Source organism: Mytilus trossulus, chromosome 12, assembly GCF_036588685.1.
Source record: "Mytilus trossulus isolate FHL-02 chromosome 12, PNRI_Mtr1.1.1.hap1, whole genome shotgun sequence".
NCBI classification, from domain to species: Eukaryota; Metazoa; Mollusca; class Bivalvia; order Mytilida; family Mytilidae; genus Mytilus; species Mytilus trossulus.
The window spans coordinates 32,907,441-32,922,157 of NC_086384.1; the positions used below are offsets into that span (position 1 = coordinate 32,907,441).

Genomic DNA, 14,717 nt, shown 5'->3' on the forward strand with positions numbered 1-14,717 from the left:
AATAGGCATAGACTAAATAAATAGTTCCCTCTGAAACCCAGACAAAGTAGGCAATGACCACCATAAAAGAAAGCTGAACATTTTGGTTTGAATAAATTTCCAAACATTGAATATCGTTGCTTTCTTTACAAAATGATGTCTTTAGTAATCACAATCTGTGATGATTGTAATCGGAATGAATCCCTTCTCATATTCTAATAATGAAGAACTGAGCTAATGACAAACTGACAAGTGATATCAACTTATTTTCTCCTCCAGGCCAAGTGAATAATCACTGCCATCAGTACAGAAAACATATTTTAATTTGGAAAAATAAGATCCAAGGCTGACTTCATTAGCCATAACAACACGCCAGATATTGATATGCATTAATTTTTATAACAATACATGATTTTGTTCATTACTAGAACAAACCATGCGGAATACCAGAGCCTTTGACATTTTCACGCTCTGCGCTCTCAGTATTGTAATTTACGGGATAAATGATCCTTAAAACGTAGAACAAAGCTTTAAAGTCTAATGAAAATTCATGAACCAAGTCATGCAGACGCATACTTTATATCAGATATGCTTCAGCTAGTATTACAACAGGATTAATCAAAAAAAGAGGAAACATATTGCAAAATATCTACATAAATTTTATACAATAGGTGTTTTATTTTCCATATTCATTCAAATATTGAAATTAAATTGGTATTATTCTCTTTTCAATAGAATTTCTATAAATCTTTCCATTAAAATCTAATTTTTATGTAATGACAGTTTAACTATAATTTCAATATTACCACACGGAACATGCTCTGATATAATGTCTACCTGAATACATCAGCATACAAGAATTAATATTATGTGATTTTCTTCAAGTCATTACACTGGAATACAAAGGAGATGTGGAATGATTGCAAATGAGACAGCTTCCCACCATGCACAGGGTAAATATATATCACCTTGACAATTGGACAAAAATAAAATCTTAAAAAACAAAACAAAAACAACAAAGTCTGGTCAAATTCATTAATTTAATCAAATAGAAGACCAAACTACTCAATAAAATTTGAATGGGAATGGAAAATGTGTCAAAGGGACAACAACCCAACCAAACCAAGAAAAACACTTTAAAAAAAAAGTGTTTTTATAAAAAATTTGCAGTCATATAATAATCTGTTAGATATATAGATTGTTTTTAAAGATTAAGCTGCATATCAATACCTCAAAATTTCTAGTTCCCAACTTATCAAAGTCTATCTATGTCATAATGACATTATATAAATTGTGGTCTTTTTTAGTGACCTCAAGGTCATTTATTTTACAAATATTGTTCAGCAAAACAGTAATAAATATTATATAGATCTGATTCACAGTTGCTGAGAGAAATGTGACGCAAGTTCATACATGTACATTACATGTATATTTGAAAGACGAACATACAAAAAAAAAATCTGCGTCAATTCAACACTGATTACATGTTGAGCAACAGAGTATAATTTCGTCAGGTTCAGATGCATTTCCCCCTAACCAAAAAATACCATAATAAACTTTTGATGTTGAGATTCAGATTAAAATTTAGACTATTTAAGTCAGAGCCTCAAAACCTCAGCTAATCCACATCAAGGCCACTTTGCCTGATAAAAATATGAAGAAAATTTCATGGATGTCTGTCAGTAAGGTATAAATGATTGATTACCTGTTATTTGCTTACCTTTAATTAAGAGTACATTGGCAGGAAGTGAAGTGTATTTAGTACAAGAACAAAGTGCAATATTAAGAAAGTTTTAAAACCTATGGTAAAGAGGTAAATTAATGTATTTAAAAAAATAAGAACCACATATACAAGTATGGGTACAATCATGACTACTGTTAACTGTAACAGGGTTATAATCGTAATAAGTTAAAATCCCTTTTTGAATTTTTTATATGAATTAAACAGGATTTTTTTCAATATCACAAAAAATGAAATTGTATTTAAGTCTTTAATGACAAAATCAAAATAATAAATGCACACAATAATTTCTAAATATACAGTATATGATAGACAAAAAGTGCAAATTTAAAATTCAGAAATCTAACTAGAGTTTATAAAAGTTCATTCTAATAATTAGTTGTTTTTACAGAAAAAAAAAGCTTGGAAATCAAGAAAAAAAACTGTAATTACTTCAAAGTCATTAAGAGCAAATATACAAGTCAGTGAACTGAGATAAAACAGAATGAAGGAAAAATCCATTAGCTGAGAAATGATGGATGCATCTTGGCTCATGGCTATGACATCTGTGTATGTTACCTAGCCAACCAAATCATGAAGGCAGTCAGCGGAACTTGACAATTCACGCTCCAGTAACATGTTACCAACATCAAACACAAGTCAAAGTAATGAATTTTCATCTGAGAACAAGAAAACCTTTAATTAATTTTTAGGGTAATAAAGTTTATTGAGAGATGATGATATAAGTGAAAAGAGATGTAAATCACAGATCAGATAACTGGTTCCCTGATCACTGGTTACCTTAATCATCCATTGATTATTTAAAAAGTGCAAATGACAAAAATACTTTTACAGATATGAAGACATTGGATTCACCATGAAGGTGTAAGTGGCTAGTCATATATCTAATTCATACTATAATGGATTCACCATGAAGGTATTAGTGGCTCGTCATATATCTAATTCATACTATAATGGATTCACCATGAAGGTATTAGTGGCTAGTCATATATCTAATTCATACTATAATGGATTCACCATGAAGGTGTTAGTGGCTATAGTCATATATATAATTCATACTATAATAGATTCACCATAATGGTGTTAGTGGCTCGTCACATTTCTAATTCATACTATAATGGTTTACTTTTATAAATTCTTATTTGGATGGAGATGTCTCATTGGCACTCATACCACATCTTCCTATATCTATTGTACCAATATATAATGGTTAATGCAAAAGGTCAAATTTCAAAAGTTAAGAGGTTAAGTTTCAGCTATATCATATGGAAAAGCATGATAATGAAAGATATCAAATACATTTACATTATCCTGGTGTAAATTATATGTATAAATCACTTAAATTAAACACTATTCTTACTATTATTCTAAAAAAAATTGTTTTGATTTAATCTACCTACAATTCTAGTAACAAATAAAGGTCAGACATAAAATTCAATTATTTTTCCTATAATTTAGTTAGGAAGGAGAAAGTGGGACAGGTTCAAATCCCAATGGGACTTTTACTTGACAATCTGTGATTTGCTGGTGATGTATAAAATAAACAAGACAGCTGAAATGTCGCCTTCTTTACTAATCATTGATATTATTATTATGTTGATAGTCCTAAATATAAAGCTTTATTACACCTGTCAGACTCACAGTAACATAACATTAACCAAGCAGCAAGAAAACTAAACATTGACCAATGAACCATGAAAATGAGGTCAAGGTCAGTTGAACCATGCCAGGCAGGCATGTACATGTACAGCTAACAATTCTTTTAGACAACTTATATAGTTGACCATTGCCTATAGTTTAAGAAAAACAAACCAAAAGACAAAAACTTAACTGTAATCATTTAACCATGAAAATGAGGACAAGGTCAGATGACACCTGCCAGTTGGACATGTACACCTTACAGTCCTTCCATACATCGAATATACTAGACCTATTGCTCATAGTATCTGAGATATGGACTTGACCACGAAAACTTAACCTTGTTCACTGATCCACAAAATGAGGTCGAGGTCAAGTGAAAACTGTCTGACGGTCATGAGGACCTTGCAAGTATAGTCATCCTATAACTTTTAGTGAGAGAGAATTTAACATTACAAAAAATCTTTACTTTTTTCAAATAATCACTAAAATATGAAAATGAGGTCAAGGACATTGGATAATGACTGACGGAAATTTCGTTACATGAGGCATTCATATACAAAGTATGAAGCATCCAGGTCTTCCACCTTATAAAATATAAAGCTTTTAAGAAGTTAGCTAACGCTGTCGCCGGATCACTATCCCTATGTCGAGCTTTCTGCAACTAAAGTTGCAGGCTCGACAAATTCATATTGTGTAAACTGTACCTAAGGCCCTGATAAGCAGATTATAACACCAACCTTTCCAAAATATATGATTTAAGTTACTGTTTCCTAGAATTGCTTCTTACTCATGCTACACTTTTCTTCTTACATGATAATTAGGAATATCAAACTTTAGTAAATACACATCACATTCAAAGCTAAACTATGTGGTGTTGACATATTTTTGACATGGGCTCGTAATATATTCTTTCACCATTACCCTAACATGCCTAATGATAATAAATAAACAGGATCATTCTCTCCCAATGGAAATCAAGTATACTGAGTCTACCCACAGTGCAAGGGCTGTATAGCCAGTCAAGGTTGTTAAAAACTTCCATTTGTTGTACTTTAATGTCTGATTAAAAGTAATCTGAATATAGACTTTAAGCATAACCTTTGACCTGAGACCTTCAAAATCAATAGTAGCCATGCATCCTATATTAACTGATAAAGTTTTACTGGTCTTGGGCCTTAGCATCCATGACCTTTCACCTCTGACCTTGAAAATAAATTAAAGGCATCCATTTTTCAGTGTTACAATGTACATGTATCTAATTTGACAATTATTATTTAAACCAATTTGGATAAAATGTGTTCAGTGGACTTTATTGATATAGTAATGACAAGATCTTGACCCAGACTCTTGACCTCGGGCTTGACTTTTGACTGAGTTCTCAACATTATAACAAATAAATATTATATTGGTACACAATTTTTATTGAAGGAATACACAATTTTTATTGAAGAAACGTATCCCAATAATTAAAGGAGTTGATTAACAAGTTCAATTATGCTGAATTATTTGTAAAATTTGTTTTTTTCTTATTTAAAATAGAACTGGATGTGGCTCTAGTGGAGCTGAAACTGCCAAATGTAACCTGAGGATGATTTCACGCTTGGGTTTTTTGTTGTTGTGGTAGTTCCCTATATATGTTTTGTGAACTGTTGTTTATTCATCATTTTCATAAAATATTTCCTAATAGTTTAGGCTATGGCACAGTCTGTCCTTATCTAATTATGTTTGTTTTTTTGTCATTGCTAAATACAAATGTACATGTGTAAGCCTTAAAGATGATTAGGGTTAAATATCAATCGGCCTGCGGTAGAGATGAGCAGCAGAGACAATTAGTAACTCACCCTTTCCTTTTGGAAAATCAGAAATGTTTCCAAATAAAAAAATTTAACACAAAGTTTACAGATATACCATAGTGATTTAACTTTTTCATTGAGAAATAATATATTTGACAAAATAATATCTGATGCAATTTCTAATGTGGTTTTAACTGCATCTGAGAACAAGTGATTGTTGTACGACGTGGATAGATTCTCGGGTAAGCCAGGAAAAGTGATAAGGTTCATTAGTGGGTTGGTTACTTTTGAGTTCTAGTCTTCTACATGTACATGTACTTAAGATTTTTTTTAATTGAAAGAGCTTCATAAAAAAATAGAAATTCGCCCCTCCCCCTTATTTAAGAAATTAAGTGTATTGTGTTAAAAAAGAAACACACTCCTGTCATTAAATAAAAAGTAATAATAAATAAGCTTCATCTATAGTCAGAACTGTTACATTTTTGTACATTACAAGTACATAACATGAGTAGGCTCTGCTGCTGCTGTGAGTTTTTAACGACATGATTGTTGATATACTTCATTATTTGTGCTTTGGGGGGAATAAAAGGCAAACTATTCAGTCATTGTCAGTAGTGACATTGAAAAACACTAAAATTATATTTTCCTAAGATCACAGGAATCGGAAGTTCTATCAATAAAATTCTGTAAATAATAAGGTCGACTATCAATAGAGCTTCTCGTATTGATAGAACTTCCGATTCCTGTGCTAAGATAAAGCATTAGCCAATCTTTGTTTGCAGAATTCCCGGGGTAAAGAGTAAAATACAGACATTACATTTATAACTGATCACAGATCTAGAGCCCACAAGGAGCAGTCATGCAAAGCAGAGAAAATATGCACTTGACTTACCATCCATAACTGTGTACTTCTTCCTGTGTAACGATGCGTTGCCTCGACTTGATAACTAGTCTTATCAGTTCACAATTTTATCTAGATCATATTAAGGTCAATCATAAATGGTTAACGCATGACTGTTACACGTAATACTATTGATTTTTTTCCGCAGCCATGCAACTTATGTTTCAGGGTTCAATAAATGGCACGCGACTGCTGTAAAAACAAGTCATGCGAAAACCCCTTACCCTGCCCCGACAAATGAAGTTTTAAACATATACGACGAAATCTTCACAGTGGAAATCTTCTTGTATACAAAAGACAAAGTGTTATTCACAGGCTTCATAGATGCTATTTTATCCAAGGATGTACAAATCCTTGCTTTATCTGTATATATGTAATGTCTGTAAATAGTTCTGTCGTATTTATATGGCTTAGATTTTATAACTAATGAAATGCTAAAGGCAAGTGCCAATAGTTTAGTTCCATGTTATAGAAAATTATTTAATTTATGTCTTAATACAGGAAAATATCCCGAATGCTGGGCTGAAGGATACACTCTACCCCTTTTTAAGTCAGGGGACTCAACTGATCCCTCAAACTACAGAGGCATCTCAATTACATGTGCAATTGATAAACTTTTTAATACAATCTTAAATGATAGACTTGACAAATATTTATTACAAAACAGTCTAATTACTGAGTTTCAGATTGGCTTTGTTAAAAAGTCCAGAACATCTGATCATAAGTTTTTGCTTAAAAATCTGATTGACTCGGTACTTTCCACAGGTAAAAAATTGTATGCCTGTTTTATAGATTTTAAAAAGGCGTTTGATTCAGTCATACATAGTGGTATTAAATATAAACTATTACAGATGGGATTAGGAGGAAATTTTTACAACATTATAAAGAACATGTACAATGTTAGCTCAACTTGTGTCAAAGCTGGGAAAATTTTAACTGACTCTTTTAGAGTTAAATTAGGGGTTCGACAAGGTGATAACATAAGCCCTAATCTTTTCAAAATTTTTATAAATGACTTTCCATCATATATTGATAATATTGATGATGATCTGATTTTGGGTGATACTAATATTAATTGTTTAATGTATGCTGATGATATTGTTTTGCTCTCTACCACATCATATGGTCTTCAATCTAAGTTAAAAAATGTTGATAAGTTTTGCTCTGACTGGTGCTTAAACATAAACACCAATAAAACAAAAATTTTAGTATTTAATAAGCAAGGTAGACTTATCAATGAAAAATTTACTCTTCAGCAAGTTGAACTGGAATGTGTACAGCACTACAAGTATTTAGGCCTTATATTTTCGGCTTCAGGAGTCTTCTCTCATGCAAGACAGGAATTGTACAAAAAGAGTCTAAAAGGCTATTATAAATTATGCAAAGATGTTATTCGTTCACATCCAAAAATTACTACCAGTCTACATCTATTTGATCACATGATCAAACCTATTTCTTTATATTCCTCTGAAATTTGGGGTACATTTAACCCAAAGAGTAGTAAATTTAGAAATGATATAGTCTTAGATAAAATTTATTCAGATCTTGAACCAGATAAATTACACATGAAAATAACAAAATTTATTTTGGGTGTAAACAGAAAGAGCAGCAATTTTGCTGTACTCTCTGAACTAGGTAGATTTCCTATTTATATTAGTATTGTGAAAAATTTACTGAATTATTATTTTAGAATTGAAAATATGCCTGAGGACTCTTTATTATATAAAGCCTTACAAACCTCTAAAGATTTAGATGATAAAAATCACAATAGTTGGTATAGCAGTGTCAGACACTTATGTAAAATTATTGACCTGCCTAGTAACTTCATTAATTTTAGTAAATACAAATTCAGAAAATGTTTACTTAATTGTTTAAAAGTATCATATGTCAAATCTTGGGAAAATGCTTATAGCCAAAATAGCCAAGGAAAACTAAGAACATATTGTCAGTTTAAAACATCATTTTGTAAAGAAAATTATTTAATATCTTGAAAAATTTTGATTTGAGAAAAGCTATCACAAAATTCAGGATTTCATCTCATAGACTTAAAATTGAAACTGGGAGATATTCCAAATTAGAAGTTCATCAAAGAATTTGTGATAAATGCGATTTGAATAAAGTGGAAGATGAACTTCATTTTCTTATAGAATGTCCTGTATACTCTAAGGATAGAGACATGTTATTTGATCTGATATTTAAAGAATGTAAAAATTTTTACTCCTTGGATATGATCAATAAATTTATTTGGCTATTAAACTGTGAGTCTATTGATATTTTAAAACAACTTGGCTATTTCTTATCAAAACACCTGCCTTGAGTAAACATTTATAATATAACACTGGGATACTGTAAGTAATATTTAAAATGTCTAACTTTTTAAAGCATACTGTTTTGTTGTTTTGCTTTATTTGTAATTGTTTGTAACTATATATTGTCATGAATGTATATGCACTATACCCCTTGAGGGTACCTCTTATGGAAATAAAAGATATTCTATTCTATTCTATATAAGCGGTTGTTTAAAGATCTTTAAAATAACAACACAAACATGAGCAAAAGCGCTAAAATTATGATTTATTGATGAAAAACACATTGTGATTAATTTAGATTGTAATGCAAGAAAAAAGACCTCTCATCTACAATTTTATGAACTTTGTATCATAGATGTATAATTGTATAAATGGTATAATAAAATAAACATAGAGTGTGGCCAAAAGTATCCATCACTGGACATTTATCACTCTATATTTCCAAGGAATTGTATATTTAAATATACAATTCCTTGATATTTCATATATATTTATTAAAAACTAGACATGCTTCACTATAAATTAAACAACGATAGAATATAGTAAATGTTTTGGCTAGTTTTGGAAATTATGATGTAATGATTGTGCATGGTCATTACCAATTGATAATATCATGGGAATTGGTAATATATCTAGAACCAATTCCGTTAACATTTTGGATATAGTTTCTAAAACTGTTCGTAAAAACCGTTCTCACGGTCGTAGAACAAATCGCAATCAAAGAAAATTTCGGGCCCATCATACCAATATTTCGGACCTAATTTCTATTTCAAAAAACAACGGCAGACATTATCTGTTAACACAACTCTGTTCGTTACCGGTTAATAAGTTAAATAAAATTTTGGAGGATTGCAACACAATTTGATATAGCAGTCCTAAATATGAAATTGTTCAAATTATTATGGCATATTGTTATTCTAAATTATTTCCCAAAATTGATCGCCCTGAAGATCATAAAAACATTTTATTAAAATTAAGTATGTCAATAAAGGCTTTGTACTGAAATATTGCCGGTATATTTAACGACCATTCTATTAAAGAACAAATTCCTGGATATTTTGACAAAACTGAGCTACCTCTTATTTATTATATTTACAAGAAATCTACCCGGAAATTTGTGTTTAATTATAGTCAATTGTGTAAAGATGTTAATATCAGTGAACATACACCTACTTCATGTAATTGCAGTAATTCCGAATATATTTATGGACCCATTTTCCCATGTTATAACAGGAGATCTCAACATCGTTCAAGACCGAGAGTTAAAATCATTCCTCAGTAAAGGACCTGAATATCGTCCCCGTCAATTATTAATTGGAATGAGTGTCGTAATATCATCCACGACTCACTCTATACTTACTGTATGAAATGGATAAAACGGGGAAAAAGCTGACAAAAAATCTTTGTACTCTTTTTTTAATTCAGTAATGAAGATAGTTGATATACGTATTCAACATTTTAAAGAACATTTTACTATTAACAATAACCACAATAAACCTATTTCTCGTATCGAACATAAACTAAAAGAACTAGCCAAGGAATTTGTTTTTGTCCCGGCCGATAAAGCTGCTAATAATATTATAATTGTTTGACGTAAATTTTACATTGAGGTTCTGAAAAAGGAAATCACCAATTCACCAACATTCCAACTGACTCCATTTTCAGAAAACAAATCTGTAACAAACATAAACTTTTAGCCACCGCTTTACAAGCAGAGCCAAATACAATGAAAGTCCCAACTATGTATTGGCTTCCGAAGCTACACAAAACCCCTTACAAATATAGATTTATTTCGTCTTCAAGCCATTGTTCAACTACTAAATTGTCTATTCTTCTTATCAGCACACTTGGTACAATTAAAAACCTTACAATAAATTGTTCAAATAAGGCCTTCGAAAATAGTGGAATAAATTACTTTTGGAGTGTCAAGAAGTCGTTGAAAGTACTTGATAAATTGCATGCTTATATTGGTGATTTTGAATCTGTTCAAAGTTTTGATTTTTCTACCCTGTATACCACATTGCCTCACAATCTCATTAAGAAAAAATTCACACACCTAATTAAATGGGCATTCAAAAAATCAGAATGTGAATATATATGTTCAAACTCTTTTAGGTCATTTTTTAGTAGCAATAAACAAAAAAACTATGTTAATTGGACATGCTTTGATACTATATATGCCCTTGAATTTTTACTAGATAACATTTTTGTTCGCTTTGGGGATTCCGTATATCGTCAGATTATCGGAATTCGAATGGGGACTAACTGTGCACCACTTATTGCGGACCTCTTTTTGTATTGTAATGAGTTACAATTTATGACAAAAATAAGCAAAGACCCATCAAAACAACATCTGATAAACAAGTTTAATAATACTTTTAGATATTTGGATGATATTTTGGCTCTCAATAATGACGACTTCAGTATGTATATTAATGAAATTTATCCTGCTGAACTTACTTTAAATAAAGCTAATACTAACAATGACCACTGCCCTTTCCTCGATCTTGATATCTATATCACTAACGGAAAGCTGAATACTAAAATTTATGATAAAAGGGATGATTTTTCATTTCCTATCGTTAATTATCCGTTTTTAGATGGTGACGTTCCCTTGTCGCCATCTTACGGTGTTTATATATCTCAACTTGTACGATTCGCTCGTGTATGTAACATTGTTAAGATTTCAACGAGAGAAATTTATGTTTTACTGAAATATTATTACACCAGGGTTTTCGATATCAAAAACTAGTCAAAACATTTACTAAATTTTATCATCGGTATAGAGACATCATGCGTAAATATAGCTCAACATGCAGACTTCTGATACGTTCAGGTATTTCACATCCAATTTTTTATGGAAATATTCTTTATAAAGCACAAAGGTGTCAGTATTCACCTCAGAAACTTACAAAACCTTTGAATAGACTTATTAAGAAGGGATATAATTACGATACTGTTGTCAAGTCATTAAAGATTGCATATTTTGGCGTTAATATTGAGTCATTGATAAGGTCTTTGCGTCAGAACTAAACACATTTATTCTAAAAACAGTTGTTGGCATGACACGGGTTATGTTCTTCTCATATATGTTATGATGGTATGATACTAAACCCCTAACTGGAAGGATTGTGCCTGATGTTCATATGATGAAATCATAATCTTTCAGTCAGTTTAATTGAAGTCTGGAGCTGGCATGTCAGTTAACTGCTAGTAGTCTGTTGTTATTTATGTATTATTGTCATTTTGTTTATTTTCTTTGGTTACATCTTCTGACATCAGACTCGGACTTCTCTTGAACTGAATTTTAATGTGTGTATTGTTATGCGTTTACTTTTCTACATTGGTTAGAGGTATAGGGGGAGGGTTGAGATCTCACAAACATGTTTAACCCCGCCGCATTTATGCGCCTGTCCCAAGTCAGGAGCCTCTGGCCTTTGTTATTCTTGTATTATTTGAATTTTAGTTTCTTGTGTACAATTTGGAAATTAGTATGGCGTTCATTATCACTGAACTAGTATATATTTGTTTAGGGGCCAGCTGAAGGACGCCTCCGGGTGCGGGAATTTCTCGCTACATTGAAGACCTGTTGGTGACCTTCTGCTGTTGTTTTTTTTATTTGGTCGGGTTGTTGTCTCTTTGACACATTCCCCATTTCCATTCTCAATTTTATATAACATTTTAAGAAATGTACAATTGTTGACAAATATCGAAATATAATTTTACTTTAAATCCCCGTATGAATAAGGGGAAGTTACTACTACTTCTAATTTGATAGACATATTCACCCTGTGAGTGAAACAAATAATGTGAAATTGTAACCTTAATAATTGCATAAAATGCACGTTTAAAAACGGACCACAAATTGTTAATTTTAATTAATATTAATGTTCCTCGATTTTAAAAAGTGTTTTATATTGAATTAGGATTTCACGAAAACAAGTAAAAAAATCTTGTTTAAAACTGACATTAAGGATTTTTAATATAAATTTGATATTCATAGTCGACCATGCATTCCTTTTCCAGTCAATCTACAGTCTAGGTTTCAACCACCAATATAAACTGGCCATCACAAAATAGTCAACAGTGCTGAAAATGGCTTTAAACATCAACCAATATCCAGAAAGTGCGCGTTGAACAATTGTAACGTTTAACTGCCATAGTCTTGCCTTGGTACACACACTTTCGTGTATATATAAAAAAGGAAGATGTGGTATGATTGCCAATGAGACAACTATCCACATTCATTCAGTGTGGTAAGATCTGCATGGTTAGTTTTACTTTTCATGACTTTTCCCTACTGACAATTTGCTATTTTCTTGAGATTAATGAAACTTGTCGGACGTGGGTCTAATTTTTATCTCTACATCACAAACAGCCAAGTGGATTAGTCTGTGTGTACAGCACAACCTCAACAATAGTAGTCCCAAGGACTTTGTCGAGTGGACGTAATTTACTACATAATGTGTGGAACAATATGTTATTTGATTTGTTAACACCTACACTGTTTGATTTGTTAACGCCTCCACACACACGCCAAACAAATGATATTAAAATATTATTACGAGAAAAAAATATTGTTGCACAGCTGTTTGAGATTTTAACCCTCCTTTTTATAATATTGATGTGTTAAATATTAAAAAGTTTGTTATTTTTATTAATTCAGCGCGTTTTCCTATACATAAGGTGTGTTAAACCTTACAATTGGAAGCAGTATATCTGTGTCACCTTCAGCTTCTTTTCCAATACTTAGTATTGTAGGTGTGTTTTGCGACATAATGGTATTACATTTGTTAACGCATCCACCCACCCGCCAATCAAATGATATTAAAAAGTAGAATATCAAAAATGTCGAACTCCATGCAAGGAAAATTCAAATAGGATAGTATTTAACAAAAAGCCAAAGCAAAGCTTAAACACACCGAACGTTTGGAAATCAACTGTCGTACTCATGTCTTGATGCAGTAATTTTCTTTTGTAGAAAATGATGGATTGAACATGGTTTTAAAGCTAGCTGAACCTCTCACTTGTATGACAGTCGCATAAAATTCCATTTTTATTGACAACAATGTGTAACAAGCATAAATATGTTTCAGATAAGGGTGGAGGTTGAAACATCTAGACCTGTTTCATTTGTTGTACCTGTCCTGAGTCAGGAATCTGATGTTCAATAGTTGTCGTTTGATGATGTGCTTCATAAGTGTTTTCTTGGTTTTTTTTTTATATAGATTTGTTTTTCAGTTTGAATGATTTTACACTAGTCATTCTTGGGACCTGTTTATAGCTTGCTGTTCGGTGTGAGCCAATGCTCCTTGTTGAAGACCGTACTTTGACCTATAATGGTTTACTTTTGATAATTGTGACTAGGATGGAGAGTCGTCTCATTTACACTGATACCACGTCTGCTTATACATATATACAGACATAAAAGTTAACCATGTCAAAATAGGGTTACAGTAGCAAACATTGGGTTATAATCTTTATCACTATAAAAACAAATAAATATGTGATAAAAGAAAAACAAAATGGCATATAGACACGTAATATTTCCCCATGGTGAATATTGGTATATATAAAGTTTTCTTATTTTTCTTGTTAAAAGAAATGTAAATTTAAAAAAAATGTATAGCTTTATTGAAAGGTCAATTCAGAAAAGTCATGATAGTGCTATCAGTGTTGCTGGGAAAACCGGAATTGAAATATGTCAAAGTAAGGATTTATGCTGTTGCACAGTTGTTTTGGATTTTACCCTTCTTTAATTGTTCAGATTTATTCACTGTGTTAGAATTTATTTTGAAAAGTTAGTTACTAAATTGTAAGCAGTATATATGTACATCCACTCCCTTTCCACAATTGTTCCCCCCCCTGAATACCATAACACAGATAGCTTCAAAATTTTTCTAGTCTTATATTTATCCTATTCCTATCCATTTATAGATATATGTGTATACGATATTAAATAGTAACTGCAGGACTAAATTTAAATCAAATCTAAATCTCACATTTCATGTATTCGAATGATTAGTTAAGACTTATTATATTAAGAATATTAATATATCTTAACACCTATAAATTATTTTTTAGATCAATTATTAGAACAGCTGTGCACTGAATGTACCGTGAAAGTAGGTTACTAGAGTAACTGTTTCTAGTCGAGCGCTAGGGACAGACAAAAGAAAGGTACACTGGGAAGCAACAGATGGGTCCATGAAATGATAAAACCAAGTCAATGCAGTTAGATAAATAAAAGCAACAGTAGTATACCGCTGTTCGAAATTCATAAGTCGATTGAGAGAAAATCAACAAATCAGGGTTACCAACTAAAACTGAGGGAAACACATCAAATGTTAGAG

General features: G+C 31.4%; 1 protein-coding gene across 2 annotated transcripts in view; it reads right to left on the reverse strand.

Annotated features, from left to right (window-relative positions):
* The window catches only part of LOC134693831 (uncharacterized), a 67,546-nt gene extending 61,314 nt beyond the window's left edge, over positions 1–6,232 (reverse strand). For both annotated transcript variants that reach the window (XM_063554758.1, XM_063554757.1), the window contains exon 1: positions 6,047–6,232. The gene's annotated coding sequence lies outside the window, so the exon portion shown is untranslated. The remainder of the gene's footprint in view (positions 1–6,046) is intronic.
* Between the last annotated feature and the right edge of the window lie 8,485 nt (positions 6,233–14,717).